At 35.9% G+C, this 17030-nt stretch overlaps 1 long non-coding RNA gene across 2 annotated transcripts in view; it reads right to left on the minus strand.

The window, feature by feature from the left end:
- The window catches only part of LOC114161582 (uncharacterized), a 104212-nt gene that overhangs the window by 52055 nt on the left and 35127 nt on the right, over positions 1-17030 (minus strand). The gene's annotated exons all lie outside the window — the stretch shown is intronic.

Raw genomic sequence — 17030 nt, forward strand, 5'->3', positions numbered from 1 at the left:
AATAAGACAAAAAGTATTAAATATTCCTTCTGGGCTTGTACTTTTCTTACAAACACACTCAGAAACCCTCAAGTGTGGATGAACTGAAGATAATCTGTAAAGAAATTGGGCCTCTAATGGCGTCTGCTGTGATGTAAGAAACGTGTTACAATATTTTAGTACACTTGAAAAAAGACAAAACTAACAGCAGTAATCTGTGTAGATATTACTCGCTGGTGATGGATTCCTAATAAAATCTGTTTTTTTCATTTATATTTTTATTGAAGTGTTAGAAATCTTTGATTCTCTTCTGTTTTTTTTTTCTTTTTTTGAAGATCTCAGCCGATTCACTGCAAAAACACTAAATCTTACCAAGTATTTGGTAGAAAACGTCTTAGTACACTTGAAATAAGATGGAAGTAACGTTCAAGTAACTTTTCAGCAAAACAAATCAATAATTGCTTAATATTGAGTTCTAGCTCCACTGGCAGATTAACAATATTAAGTCATTATTAACTTAAAACAAGTTCCTATATTTTGCTGAAGAATCTTATTTCAAGCGTACTAAGATATTTGCAGTAGAAACCAGAAATCCTTGGTAAGATTTTCAGGTTTAACTGAACCTTCAGGATGGCGGATTGATGTTGAAAAAACTGTCGTTTGTCTTCATGTTTTTTTATTTTTGCTTCAGACCCAACATCTGAGTACGCTGAAGGTTTGAAGACGAAGCGTTTGTGCCACATGCAGCTGCAGGTTTTATATCCTGTGCAGCCGAATCCATTCAGGCCGCCAGCCGTTTATTAACTACGATAAATATCGGCTCGTGTTTTCGATACTTAAAACTTTTCCTCTACGTTTATTGCTGATGCCTGATGTGGCGTTTATCGGCAGGTTTGAAAAACGGCTCACTTTGATAAGTTTGGTTGGAAAGAAAATGCCCAGGTCTGAATTAGATCTGGAGGAATTTATTGTGTGATTTCTTTGGAAGATCGAAGTGGTTCATCTGGTGATTGATGATCCACTTTTGGTTACAAGAAAACCTGAGAAAGTCAAGAACTACAAATGAGGGGGAAAAAGTGACTCTTCTGAATCATTTTTGCATTTGAAACGTGAAGCAGCTGCGTTCACTGAGCCTCAGTGTGCGGCTGCTTGACCTGGTTACTGTTCTGACTTCCAGGAAGAGCAGAACTTGGTTTTAACTCAGTCGGTTCTTCTTCTGCTCCTTCCACGGTGCCAGCTTGCTGAAATCTTTGTAAACTCTCTGATCTGGGTCGGAGAGCCGTCGAAGGTGGGAGCCAAATCTGCAGAGTCACCGATTCCTCGGCTGGCAGTCTAAAAACCGCAACCTAGTTTTATCTAACCTCACATCTGAACGCCAAAACCAGGAGCCTGATAACACGGGGGAGGAAGGGACATCAGCAGGAAGGAGGAAGGAGAAGCAAAGCTGCGGGTGACATCAGCAGGGAGAATCCTGGGAAAGTTGGTGAGGGTGGGAGAGGCCGGTGGGAGTGTCAGCAGAGGGGCCGGGTCGGGTGTATAAATGCAGCGGCGGACCAGACGGGCTGCAGCAGCTCAGCATGCCTCCCACCGTCACGATGTCTGTTCTCGCTTCATGCATCTGCCTCGTCGCCGCAGCCGTCACCACGGCGACAGCCAGCACCACGGCGACAGCCAGCAGTGGGCTCTCCTGCCGACGGGAGATACCTGAAGAGCTGATCCGGGAGCTGTGGAACCAGACGAGCGTTCTGATCGACAGGCTGCCGGTAGGATCAATACGCTGATGAGGGATTTATCACGATCTTGATAATTCAGCCCATAAATTTTACAAAAACTAAAGTTTAACTTTTTGAGAAGCTCGTTTAAAATCAATATTCATGTTTCTGTTTCTATTGATCGCTGTGATCAGTTACTGCCTCATCTATCAGTTCACCACAAATTATTTATTCACTTCTCTACTATAAAATCCACCAACTTCAAGTTAAGCATCTATTGTTTTGTTTACGTCTAGATTTAAAGTTAACTTTAATTTCCTGCTGATAATTATGAGTCAATCTCTGATTATGTGAGCAAAACACATATTTAATTATGAAGGAAGTGTAAATCTGTTCATGATCAATAATATTTGATAGATTTCTGGGGTAAAACCTCTTTATAATATTACTAATCAATTTCAGTGGACAAATTCAGTTACTTATCAATTTAAATCCTGAGGCTGAGAACAAATTGACGATATTTTATTTAAATTTTCCCTTTTATTGAAGAGTTTACACATCAGATGCTCATATTTTATCAGTGGAAATTGTGATTTTTTAAAAGTATTTGCAATAAAAGTGGAATTATTGAGTGCTAAAAGGTCAAACCGGTTTGCTTTCATGTGCAGAAGGAAGAGAGGTTTTCCCGCCGGACGAGACTTTTGCCAAAGTTCTGCACCAAATGTCCTGAGGTCAGTAAATCCACATCCTGCCTGCTCCCATCTCGTTTCCTTTGGCACCAAAAGCTTTCGTGAAACTAAATTTCTGAGGTTTCGCCTCAGCCATGACGGTGTCCGCTCGGTTTACCTCAACCACAACCACACCCGTAACCAGACTTCACCAGGCCTGAACCAGGCTGCCTGCCAAGGCGCCGTGGCGGCTTCACACCTCTCGCCTCGGCACCGGGTCCCTTCCACAAACCATTCAGATACCAGTCAAACCCGTGACTGGCACTGGGTTCCCAGCTGCTGCACCACCTCAGCGCAGCGTCAGATTCCAGGGAGGAAGTGTTGAGCTCAGAGTTTCGCTCTGCTAGATTAGTGATGCATTCATGCTCCATGGGAAATTTAGCTGTTGAAGCTGTTGGTTAATCTTCTTTTATACCCAACAAACCAACCTGAAGGCAGGAAAGTTTTAACTTTTACAAGAAAATGTTAATATAACTGTACAACTGTCATAATAAATTGTCTCAGAAATTATTGCAATAAGAGATTATTTGTTGCTTTGGAACCATTTTCAAGTAATATATTGAGAAAACCAATACAAAACGTTACATTTTCCAAAGAATACCTAATTTATTTTAAATATATTTCGCTTAATGCGGATAAAGTAAAACGCAAATCGAAAACAGAAATAAAATGGATTTTGATGTCTGTGAAATTATCGAGCTCATTTCAATTTATCATGCGATTAATTGCGATATGATTCAATTATTTTTATTCCAAGTTTTTCTAACTAATCTGCTGACGTTTGCAGAGATAGAAATCCAGACAGACGTGGAGTTTGTGAAATAAAACGTCGGCCATTTTAAAACGTTTAGCTTCAGTATTATTAGGTATAAATTCACAGCAGTGGAGAAATCACAGAGAAAAGGTAGAATAAACTCCGGCCAACACATTTAGTCTTTGTACTGTAAGAGTTGTACCTTACTAACATTAGTGCTGCAACTAATGATTAGTTTTACTAACTGACTATTCAGACGATTAAACGAATATTTGGATTAAAAAAAATATTGCCACATTCTGCAGATTGAAACAATATTAAAAATACATTAAAAGATATAAATAAATTATTCAGTTCCTTTATTAAATAAAAATGAAAACATTTTATTGCCCAAAATGTAATAACATTGCATTTCTTTAGTATTTGATTGATCATTTGTGGTTTAATTGGTGCATTTTTGAATTAATCATTTAATAATTGGATATTAAAAGGTGCCTATAAGAATGTTTTGTTTTGTTTTTGCTAAATTTGAACTTTGCGAAGGCAACATTTGCCACTTGAGGAGTTCTGGTAAAACATATTTATGGAAAAAGTTGTTTTTATTGTCTTATATGCAAAATGTATAGATATTTTTAAGTAATTAGCTTAATTGCTGCTCCGAGTGTTTTGTTTATTCAGCAAAATAGTCATTTTTGAGTCTGTATATTCCAGTAAATGATTAACTGATTACTAGTTGATGATTATTTCAGTAATTGATTAATCGCGATTAATCCGATTATTCGTTTCAGCCTTATTTTAACATGAACAAAAACCTGTTGAAGCCAGTGAAGCAGAGACTTTTTCACGCTTATAAATAGCAGATTTCATTGTATGTTTACTGACAGAAACAATCTGCTGTAAATGCATATAGAATAAAGTTAGCTGGTCATGCTAACGAACTGCAGCGCTTAGTGTGAAGAAAAGATGAAGATTTATTTGGGGTAAAATGGACCAAAACTCCCAAACAGTCTTAATAAAACAAAACCTGACTTGTAACGCCATCATCAACTCAATCAGCTGTCAAAACAAATGATTAAAGAAATTAATGATGAAACTAATGATTATTTTAATAACCGATTATTCTGATCGACATACTGAAGATTGTTTTAATTTAACCATTTAAACTTAAACTGAGTTTTTTAAATTTTTTTGGATTAACTGATTAATGGATATTAAAAGGTGTTCAATAGGGGATTTATTGAAATACAGAATTGTAACCAGATGAAATTAAAACTATGGAACTTGCAGAAATCTGTGTAGAACATATTTACAGAAAAATAACGTTTTTTTAAAAATATCTTAAATGAAATGTATATATTTGTGAACAGTTTTGGTGTAATTGCTGCTCTGAGGGTGTTGTTCTTTGAGCAAATGGCCTTCTTTGAGTCTCCAATTAATCCGATTAATTGGATCTAATCTGAACACTCTGATATGCATTATGTGAAGCCTGGTTTTAACAGCAAAGGCAAAGATCCTTTTCACAATCTTTGGACTAGATGCTATTAGAAAGTGACAGAGTTCACTGAGTTCAAATGTTTACGTTGGAACTGTTATCTCTTCAGCGTTTGATTGGCTGGTTGGAGCTGCAGGAAATGATTGACATCTACCACAGGAGCGTGTTCAGCACAGCGGCGATCAAGAAGCTTCTCCCCCAACATTACGACGAGCTGCTGTACCGACTGCACCACACGCTGCAGCACTGCGTGAGTACGCGACTCTTCGGCCTGCCGTCAAAACGCTTTGAAGCTCTGCAGAGCTGAGCAGGAATCAGGTCATTAAACCAGAAGTTAAACACTCCTCTGCTGAATGCTGAGTCAATTTCTGACCAAACTTTGTACGTTAAGTCATGCACTTCTATGGAAATCTGCACTTGCTTTTTGGAAAGTTTTATCAAAATTAATGTGACTAACAGCGAAATTATCTCATATTTTCAGTTAGAAACCATTTTTCAGCTTTACTGGCTGAGTTTCTCAGGGTTGCTGGGGCAACCAGCCAAAAACTTACAACTAATAAGTAAATATTGTCCAATTTGTGTTTAGATTAGGTGAAGATTTAAATGTTCTTAATTTACAATAATTATTTGCTTAGAAGCCAAAACAAATGAAAGATGGAAGGAGGATATGTAGAAACGGAACAGAGGTGCTAAAGGTGAGCTAGCTTAGGAACAGGTACAGCTGAGCAATAAATCGATTTTATTTATTAAATATTTGGTTTTAGAAATTTTATTGTTAGTAAATCTAAATTCCCCCCCACCAATGCACTCCTTGAGTTTTATAGTAAGAGTGACGTCAGCGTGCTCAGGGCGGCCATCTTGTTTGACAAGCTTCTATTTATTTGGACTTTGAATTCAGGTCAAATCTATGATTGAATACGAGGGCCATATTATGACTTTTTATTCTAAATAACCAAAATAAAGCCATAACATTACAAAAATACAACAATAGAGTCAAAATAATGTGAGAATAAAGTAACAATATTTCCAGAATAAAGTCATAATATTAGGAGAATGAGGAGTTGATTTTATGAGAAGTCCAACAGGAAAATAAAAAAACTTTAAGAGAAATGTTGAGAATCTTGTGACGTTATGCTCTGGTATGAGATTTACAGATAAGAAAATACTTCTTTTTTTAACAAAGACTGTAAAAGAGTCTATTTCAAAGAAAGAACCAAAAACTCAGCTGGTCACTTAAGATCCTGATAAATAAAAAACTTCTCTCTTAATTTTAAGATGTCTTTCTGGTACAATTGCATCTGTTTCCTGCTATTATGAGGATAAATTTCTCAAAAACAAAAATAACCCTAATAATGTGTAGTGCAACTCCGAAATAAAAGCCCATTTTTGAAAATATTTTCTGTTCTTATTTTTTAGAAAAGAAAAAAATTGTTAAGATCAGAAATTGGATCTGGTATGAAAAATATTGGCAATATTTTTAAGCCATATCAGGTGTGTAAAGTAGAAAGAGAAGTTGCAGGAGTGATTTATGATAGAAGGATTGCTGCAAGAGTGAAAGTAGAGAGTGACGGTGGTTAGAGCTGCTATGATGTGCAATTTGGAAGTGGGTGTGCAGCTGAAAATAAAGAAGGTGTGGCTAGAAATGGAGGAATGTTAACAAATGAATTAATGTGGCGCCCCCTAGTGGGAGCAACAGGAAAGACTAATATTAAAGTTTTTAAAGAAGTCAAATTTAGTTGTTTTTTTTTTTTTGTCTTTTGCTCTTGTAGTCTTTATTGATCAGACAGGAAATGGACAAAGTCAGGAATTGAACCCAGAACCATCGCGCTATTGCAAATCCCAAACTGAAATCAAAGCCACTTTGTTTCAACTTATGTCTAAATTTGCTTTCTCCCTTTTTAGGTTTCTTCCACAACGCGTTCAAAATATATGAAAGCCCTGAAGAAAATGGAGAGAAAAATAAAAAAGGTAAACATACAGACTACAGACTGACTGCTGAATGTTAGTTTAATTTAAAATCTAATAATGGAAACGTTTTATTTCACTGCAGAAAAGAGAGGAAGGAGCGCTGAAGGCTGTCAGAGAGTTCAGCTTCATCCTCAGATGGATTGATGAGCTGATATGAGAACCATCTTCCTCATCCTCAGTATAAACAACCTCTTCAGCAGCAGCAGCAGGTTTAACCTCATTATCATCAGTATTTTTCACCGTTACCTCCAGCTTCATTGTTTCCATCTGGTTTTACTGTGAAAAAAAATATTTTATCTGAATTTAAAATTTGATGTTGATACAAAATAGCACTTTAATTATTTAATATGTATTTAAAATGTGTTATATTAATGAAATGCAATGTTTTTATTGTATTACCAGGAACACAAATTCACTTTAAAACTGATGTAAAATGTGAAAAATTCAGTGGAAACAGTTGAAAACTGAAAACTATGAGCCGAACTGTCAACATTTGTTTTTCTGAACCTCTGAGAAGAGCTTTCTCTCTCAAAAATATTTACTTGATACTTTTATTGTACTCACACAGGCTAACATAAGTTATTTTTGGGGAACATATTTAATATATTTGACAATGCACAGAGAAGTCTTGAGTTTTAGTGACTTGAAATGTTAATGTAAAGTATGAAGGAAGATGTTTTATATAACATGTGTGACATGTATTTATGTCTGAATTTATCACATACTGAAGTAAATAAAGCAGTATTTTATTTCTACTTGTTGACTGTTATCGGTTTGAGTGGCTCCGATTTTAATTTGGATGTGTCTCCCTCTGCTGGTCAGAACTTGGTACTACAGGAACTGGAAAACGAGCAGCTTTGTTTGTTGGACTCGTTTCCATCCGGATTCCTCACAACTAAACATTAGATGCTACATAATTGGTGTAAATATTGTATCTACTAATGTTTCTGTCCATGTGGGACGTTTTCAAGTCGTCTCTTTTCCAGTTTTATGAAATGTTCCTAAAATCTCCAGTTGGATTCAGCTTACAGCTGGCAATGTTTTCACTATCACTGTTATCCTTTAAGTCATTTAAAAAAAAAAAAAAGAAAAAATGTTTTTTTTTAACTAAACTTTTATGCAAATTTGGTAAATGCTTTGACTCTTTAGATTATATAAACTAAAAAGCGGTTAAAAAAAAGAAGATGAATTTAAGTGAAGGCAGAAAAACAAAAGCTCAATTAAATTCAAACAAAAGCTAATTCAGTTTTGTGATTAAAGGAATGCTTCTCTCAATCATAAAGCTGAGTCAATATCTTCCTCTTTACCTGGAAACTCCAACGAAGACATCTGGACAACCGTCGAAAACCCACAGTTGATCTCCACCCCCACATGCTGACACAACTTTGAACTTTTCAGCGTCTCTCTGCTGAGTCAGCCCCTCTGCAGAAGACGGCACCAAACCCCAAACTGTTTCGGGACACATTTTACACCCAACTCAGTTTTGAGCTACTCAGCATTTAGCAAACCAATTAACTTTAAATACCTGGATGACTGACTTCCCTCACTTTATCACTAATCTTCTGTTGATTATTGTGATTGATCCGCAGTGGATAACAGAAGATTTTCATCTTAAGCTTGTGCAAACATGTTGGAATTAGACTACCAACAAACTAAATGTACTTTTTCTCTTTCATAACATCATCACCACCCAAGTTAACAACCTTCGTCTTGTGAACACTCCATGTACTTGCAATACTTCCGTATCCAGTACTTGCAAATACTGAAGAAACCTATTCTGTTCAAGAAAAAAACAAGACTGAAATGTTGCAAGGATGAAAATCGGAAGAGTAAAGTTATTTTCACTGATGAATCCTCCTGATTGTTTGTCTGCAGATGAGAGTTTCTATTGGTTCTGTGTGGTTCCAGCAGAGAGAAACCCTGATATAGTCCAAGTGAGACGTTCCCTCTCTATCAAAGAGTGGGGTTCCTCCCAGTTCTGCATATTGGAAACGAGGGAAGGGCGTATTGAACGACTGTGTTTTCATTATAGCTTTGCCATTATAGCTTCTGCTTGTTCAAGTTGAACTAATTTGTCTGTGGCAGTAGCAAACCTTGTTGGGGCTCATAAACTGCGGTATTTACAGAAGAAGGGACTAGCTAGCTTAGAAACCGACCCATAGCTCCTCCCTCTTGGTGCTTTTGATCAAATCGAAAGCACCAAATCGAAAGCATTGTCTGAATTCACAGCACATCATTTATATCACCGGTTCAGCCTATGGAATGGTGACGCATTTTTTCCAGCCAACTGACAAATGTTTTTTAACTTATCCATGACAGATGCAAAAAACCTAGCTAGTTAGCAAGGGTACACATATTAGCATCTAGTTAGCTGTAGCTTTAACCATCTCGAGCTGCAGAACACAATGAATATGTCAAATTTTTGCCTGACATAAAAGTCTGAGAAGAAAACAGACTATATAGCATATACAAGATTTAAAGTTTAAGACCTGTGATTAACATAATAAAGGCTAACTTGCATATTTAAAATGAATTGAAGACACTTCAAGGCCTTAATTTTAGATACATGAAGTAAAGACTTTTTGAGGCTGTGCAGACACCCTGTAAACTGATGCTGACTTATTTTGATAATAAATCAAATGCAACCTTCCACACTAAGGTATCTACATATAAACAGACAGAGTTTATATGAGATAAAGACTCAAGTCTCAGAACAAGCGTGTAAGTCAATTCTCAAGTCTTTAAGCTCATGTTGACTAAAGTGTGACATAAGTCTAAACCTCAAGCCATCATCTCTGTGACCTGTGAAAGTCTGCTGAAGACCTTTGCGCCTTTAGGTTCTCAAACACTGTTAGTCTGCCCCCATAATTCGAGCACTCAGTCAAATCCAAAGCTGTTGGTTTACACCTCCATTCTCACACTGTCATCAACTGGTATCAAAAACAATCCTGGGAAGATATGAGGCTACCTAAAGGTCTGCGGTAGAAGCAGAAAAATAAAAAAAGCCTGTATGAAACAATTGGTTGACTAAACATAAAACTAGTTTGCATCAGTAAAATAATTTTTGTCTTCCAAAAACATGACTTCTGCATGAAACCGTAAATCAGTAAATCCTTGACTTGAGAGATTCACCTTTATCTCACCCATTTATCAATTTGAGACTCAGAGTTATCAAACTACTGCATTGATGTTTTAAAAAAAATCTACACCAGAAGCGTTTCAGTTTCACTTTAGCAGATTCTCTTACCAACCAGAAGCATAGTCAAGCCTTCCTTACATGTTAGAGGATGTGGTGTGTCTCATGTGTCTGGCAGTTGGCCCGCAGGAACAAACAAACAAACAACAAAAAGTTACTAAGAGGCTTCTAGGAAACAATTACTGCAGTAATTCAGTTAAAAACCTAACAGATGACCACTTAGTTCCACTGAATTAGCATTTACCCAGAAAGCCAGCGCAGACTTTGCATGTGATGTGCATAAATGTGCAACTGGTAGAAATTATTCTACATTTACCAGAATGCTGCGGCACTGATTTTAAACATTCATTTTAAAATTACCCAATGCATCTTCCAACGTTGAAGGGAGAGTCGTGCATAAATCAGCAAAATTGAACCAAAACTGCAAAATAAGAAATGTTTCATGAATAAAGCTGCACTTTGTAACATATCTTATAATTAATAAAGGACTGAAAAGTGATCAAAGACAAACAATTAACATGTGAAAGCAAAATTCAGCCACATTTATTTTCAGAACTCTACTGTATGCAGATGATGCTGAAATCTACATTTATAATTCCAAAACAACACTTCTGTTTGTGTCACTTCATATTTTTAAGCAAATAAAACCCATTCAGTCTTTGACACAAAACACCAAAATGTACCTGATTTGCAGACCGCAAGCAATTAAAAGTGGTCTTGCTTTGGTAGGTGGTTTTTATCTGAGCGTACATTATGCTTCCTCAGCTTTACAAAAGTGTGGCAACTTGTGGCCTAGTGACCCAGATAGAGGTTTGTTACAGATTGAAAGATTCTCTACTATACATTTGAAAGTTCAAACTCTGTCCAAACACCTATCCTCACTTAAAACTCCACATTCTGCTGAATTTCTTGCAGCTCAACAATAACTTTCAAATCTGAGAGCAAAAGCTAGCGTAGGGGAAGAACATTTTGTAGAACCAAAGACTGAGAGGGAGAGGGATATCTCTCTAGTCCAACACACTCCAACTTAATAGAAGGTCAGAAATCTTTTTGTTGCTGACTGTCTACGGTGGAATAAGTCTCATTACTCCAAGTCCATTTCTGATTGGTCAATCAATCCTTCTTGATGACTCCTTCCCAAAAAGCGCATTCTCCCAAATCCAAGAATCTACAAAGAACATTTTCCAAAACCAATAGTTTGTGTTGCAAGCCAAAAACAGAAGTAACTCCACTTCAAGTGATTCAAGCCAGGTTGGGTAGACAGTGGGAAGAGCCGTCCATGTTGGACCAAAGTAATGCATACATACGAGTTATACCGCGGTGGTTCTGTTAAATCAAGACTGGTTACGGATTTTGGTGGTGGTAGCTCCTTTTGGTGGGTATTTTTTACTGAGAGATTCACAATGATCTAATAATACATGGGGACTATCTCTAACTTCCTTAACTTCACCTCCAATCAACAATCAGATGGCTGTAACAAGGACACAATCTGATATTTTTATAGGACAAGAATCCCAAACTATCCATTTCAGTTTTTGAAATGGATAAAGCTGGTTAACACAAAGCTTCTGAGTTGAGTTCCCCAATCCTCCAACCAAAACACGATTGATAACTTATAGTCTGTGCTTAGAAGATAAGCATATGCCAGATTCAACTTTGGAAAAAAAAACATTTAAAGATCAAATTTAATACGAGATTCATGCCAATGATGAGTGGATGTAAACTTCTGACAGCACCTGTACAAAGTAAGGGCTTCCAGGAAAAGCTAATAACTGCTGATATGTCACATACAAATTAAAATACTTAATTAATTGATTATCAGGCTAAACACCTGATTTTCACAAACATATTTGATCAATATGGTCAGAGTAGTTTGGTATAAAACACATTTTGTTACTTGAAAAGTAATATAAAAGCAATACATACGCTGATTCTAATTTGGATCAAATTAAATGCATCGGGGAATTCTTAGAGAGTTTATTTTTACTCGGGAAAACTGTGATCTTGCCACAGTGACGAATCAGGTTTCGTTGAACGCCTCATAGTGGCATTTTCCAGCTGCAGAAATGATGCGCCGATTCCATTTTTATTTAATCTCCATCCATTGTATTTTATAATTACCATTTTTAATTTCAGTTGTGGAGTCCAGAGACAACGTTAAAAGCTTCTGTAGCTTTATAAAATCTGCGATTAATTAAATAGGTTTAAAAGTGCAGAATGCAGCGGTCGGGAAACACCAACTCTGACTGCCACAGTGACGACCAAGGTTTCGCTACACTCACTGTGGTGGTATTTCCACCTGCAGAAATGATGCAGGGATGGTGCAGCTTACTAACGCAATCAATTTCTACTCTCAGAAGAGATTTGGCTTCCAGAGATGACTTCTTCCACTACTCCTACTCAACTCTATGATTAGATTTTTTCCAGCAGCTAAAGTAATACCAAAATCTAAAAATCATTAAATCATTCAGAAAATGTCTAAAAACTGAGATGGCAATAATAGGGAAGCCACATATTTGTAGAGGTATAAATATATATTGGTATGAAAACAAAAAGTGTGTATCACTCCTTTTTGACATTTCTTTTTTCTTGGATATGGTGTTTTATAGTTTTCATTGTGCTTCCTTTACTTTTTATTTTCTATTGTGAGATTATTGTGCAACACGTGGGAAGCTAAGTATTATTTGCATATTAAAAATAAACAGATTTTCTAAAAAAGTGTAGTAAGGAAATGCAAGAAAGAAAAACAGGAAATTTGTGATGCCTAGTCCAAGTAAATGTTAAAATCAATGCAATGTATAAATATTTAAATAATAAAGTATGTTTCACTTGTATTGTCCCACTCAAGTGTCTACATGTGTTTTGTGATAGTTGCAATAACCCACAACTGAGAGGGTTTACTGATATCTTTATCAACAGACAGAAGCACACACTAAAGACGAGCAGTTATGAAGTAAAACAACTGCACAACTTAAAAGTACACACTTCAGTAAAAGATATAAACATTATACTAAGTGTTATCTTTTCTTTTCTCTTATCAAACAGAAAAATTATATTTCTTAATTCTATATTTTTTATAATTCAGGACTTATTGGTTAACAATTAAGGAGTTTAACAATTTGCCATATTGTAAATATTCTTATTTTTGGCTCTTAATTAGAGCCAAATTGTGTTGTATTGAGTCAGACTCGACTCAATACAACACTGTGGGTGTAAGAAATAAGTTTCTTACACCCACACTTCTCTATCAAAGCAGTAAGCTAATTCTGCATGTAGTTTCTGTTTCGATATGATTAAATGATAATACAGCTTTCCCATTCCACTGTAACTGCAGTCAATCATGTGCTTACAGCACTTATAGAAAAGTTATTTCTCTGCTTTTTAAACTTAGTAATTTTCTGTGAATGTTTGAAAACTTAGCTGCTTTTTGTTATGCACATCCGATATCTGAGTTGTAAGATATGAGCAGATGAAAAACTGCACTAGTCTCTAGCTAAATAATAATAACAAATAATATTTTTATACTCTAAAATGCTGGATGTTGCTAGTTTCATCTAAGTTTAACAAGCGGCAATGTTTGTTACAACACAGTTAATCGCAAAGGCACTTTATAAAACAAGTCATTTCAATTCATTCATCCATTCCAATTGAAAAATAAGCTGTCAAGTTCAGTTTATTTTTAAAGTTTGTTAAAAACAGGGCTTCTGCAGGTTTCACCAACTCAAATGTAACTTTTTAAGATCATTCTAAATTAAATTTGAGACCGACATCATGACAGAAAAGTACAAAAGATCATCGCAAATAAATAGATTGTATGGGTTAGTCAATGGCTAAGATGAACATCATCCATCCGACTGGCCATAAATTTGAACTTATCCCTGGTGGAAATAAAAAAGCTAGCTAGCTAAGCCCGGGGATATTAGCAGCTAGTTAGCATAGCCGCTACTACCTTGAGTCACAGAAGATAGAAAAAATTATCAAAATACGAGATTAAATAATCTGGCAACAACAAAATAAGATCTGTGATTAATATATTTAAGGTATAATTTATATATAAAATACATATTTAATATATTTTAGAAAATTAAATTAAGACATTTTAAGGGCTTTCATTTTAAATACATTAATTTAAGACTTTTTAAGGATGTGCAGACACTATGGAAAAGGTTTCTGTCTAAGGAAACTCGGCAGATTGAGATTCACTCCTCCTGGACGAGCATGTAGTGACAGTGGAAAGGAAAAAACGCCCCTTTAACAGGAAGAAACCTCCAGCAGAACCAGAACCTGGCTCAGTCTGAGCTGCCATCTTTCTACATATTAGCTAAAAGTCATCTCAGTGTTAAATATCTTCATGAAGGGATGAGACTTCTGCAGCATCACGCTAACGCTTTGATCAGACGCTCAGAAACATAAGCTTTTACATTATTATAGATCTTTAGTTCACATGTCTAGCTTTAGTCTTTTCATCTGGTTCTTCAATTAATAAAGAATATTTTTTATAATGCCAGTTCTCCATTTCTCTGCCAACAGCTTTGTTTTTCTTCAGCTTGTAATGCGCTACCAAGTTCTGCAAGTTTTCTTTCGTTAACCATTACGCATGTGTTCAACTCTTCATACCAAATATGGAAGCAGCAGGAAACGTGTTATACTACCCCCAAGAAGAGTTAGCTTTCACTGTGAATGATTTCTACAGCTGTGCTGGAAATGAGAGGGGTCTTTCCTGACTGACCACGCTCAGCTGTAAAGACTACAACTCGGGGTCCGTACACGTCAGAGCACCCACTCTGACCTGATTACTGCATCCACAAACAGATATGATTCTTTCCCATCTAACGTCTCTCTGCTACATAGATGACTGTTCTACTCTTATCCCCATGTGGCACAGTACCACCAAGCATCTGCTTAAAGACCCCAAAAAGGCACAAATTAGTCCAACATTCATAATTCAAGGTTAAATCAAGGATCCCGATGAGAAAGCAACTCAATAAACAATCTGTGTATCAGCAGAGTCTAAATCTCATGAACACAACTTTCAGTGTGTGTATAATATGACAACTAATCATAATCTGGGTCAGAAACAAAACCTTTAAAGATTCTAAAAACTCTAGACTGATGAAGTTTCTTTAGTCTACAGAAAGATAACTAATAACAGTTTCTATTAAATAAAACAAACTGTTAATCCAGTGCATTTAAAAAAAGGTTAACTTACTGAAATTTAGTTGTGAGATGTTAGTGGGACAGATTTGGCTCTATCTTGTGATGTGGTTATGATGAAATATGATTGAGAGAGATTTGGTTTAAATAAAAATGTGATAATTGATCAATTATATAGTTCTGATATAATACAAAATACTTTGTTTGCAATAGAATGATGTGATATGTTGTGTTTTTGCTTAATAAGTTAGAAAATAAACTGTATTGTTGGAGTTAGGGTTGGGTTATTCATCCAGCTGTTCATTCTGATCTTGAATTTGATTTCCTTCTTCTCTGGTTGTAATCCAAGTTAAATTATAACTGTCCTTATTAAGGCGGACAAATCCTCCAAAAGAAACCCAACAACATGGAGTAGCACTTGTTGGTGGATCTACTGTAGTTCTCTTGGTTTAACTGAAACAGTTATTTTATCAGATTTTCTGGAGCGCTGAGCAGTTATTTCCCCCAAAAGGCCACATATACGCAAATGTTGAGAGATGGACCATCTTCCAAACACAATGTTTCCAGATAAATAATTGATAATAAATTCTAAATATATGTTTTATTGTCTTCTTGTAAATAAGACATTGCAACAGATCATGGTCTGCCATACTGACATCTGGAGCCGTATATTCATAAGTAAGCCTGTCATGATAACAAATTTTCCTGGACAATAAATTGTCCCAGAAATTATTGCGATAAACGATAATAATGTTATTTTAAGACAATTTTCAAATATTATTATGGTAATGGTATAATGACACAAAGTTCAATAAGTCTAATGAACATTCAACACTGGAACTGGAAGACATTTTAAATATCCAAAATAAATAAAAGTATAAAACAAAAACAACAAATAAAATTATAGTCTGTGTAAACAAAATTGGTTAATTGAGACCAAAGCACCAAACTAAAGATTTGTTTCAGTTTTTGATAGAAAGAAAAGAGAAAATCAATAAATTATATAAATGGAAATTATTGAGCTTGTTTTAATTAACTATGATTAATTGATGTATTGCTTATAACAGGCCTATTGATAATAGAAACTTTGGGAGCAACTTTTTTTGTTGAACTTTAGATTTTTCATGGATGCAAATCTTATCTTAATTATTTACGGTTTTTCTGAATTTCTAAGACATTTTTCAAATTAATGTTCTCTATTCTGAGCAAAAATGACTGGACATATGCTGGGATTTAACCCTTTACGCATGCTTGATTTGATCATTTCCCAGTGGTAATGGAGGACATGTTGAGTTGGAAGTGGCAGACATGCTGCAAAACGCCCAGGTCTGATCTGGAAGAAGCCTCTGACAGCCAACAAATTCATCCACTCAGAAAAGTCGGATAGATTTTGAATATTTTCTAGCAAAAATATTAGGTTCACACACTAGAGGAGGAACATCTACAGTATGACAGAACCGTCTGAGAACCTCAGCATGGCTTTAACTGAAAAGAGGAAACACAACAGACAAAAACTGGGACACAGTCACCAGCCTCCGTTGGAATCAACCCAACCAATCCATGCATTGTATTCCAAATGGATTGGTTGCAATAATGATTATCAATGTAACCATTAATATTCTTCTACAAAGTGGTCGTTTGGTCGGGGTGCAACGGCATCTTATTGTATAAGATCTGGACAAATTAAAACAAGACAAAATTTCCTGTTGGTGATTATCTCACGAGCATAGATGCAACAGAAAATGCTGTATCTACCCTTAAATAATTTGTTTGCGTTTCCGGTAGGAATGCTGACACAGTGACAGACAAGGCAATAAGTGAGCAGTGCAAGCAGTTCAGATGCTGAAGGAGGGAGAAGGCACCTTGCAAACAGCTAATAGCCGGATGTCTGAAGGGTATGTTGAGCTAAATCACAATCACAGTGAAAACTACCAACTGGAAAATGGTGCGTTTTGTCCTGCAGACTATGAACATTTGAAGTCCTTTTGTAAGGCCTGAAGAGATAAAAGAAATCAGAAAAAAATTGTTGGGTTTGTGGCAAAAATCA

This window comes from Xiphophorus couchianus, chromosome 18 (genome assembly GCF_001444195.1).
Source record: "Xiphophorus couchianus chromosome 18, X_couchianus-1.0, whole genome shotgun sequence".
NCBI lineage: Eukaryota > Metazoa > Chordata > Actinopteri > Cyprinodontiformes > Poeciliidae > Xiphophorus > Xiphophorus couchianus.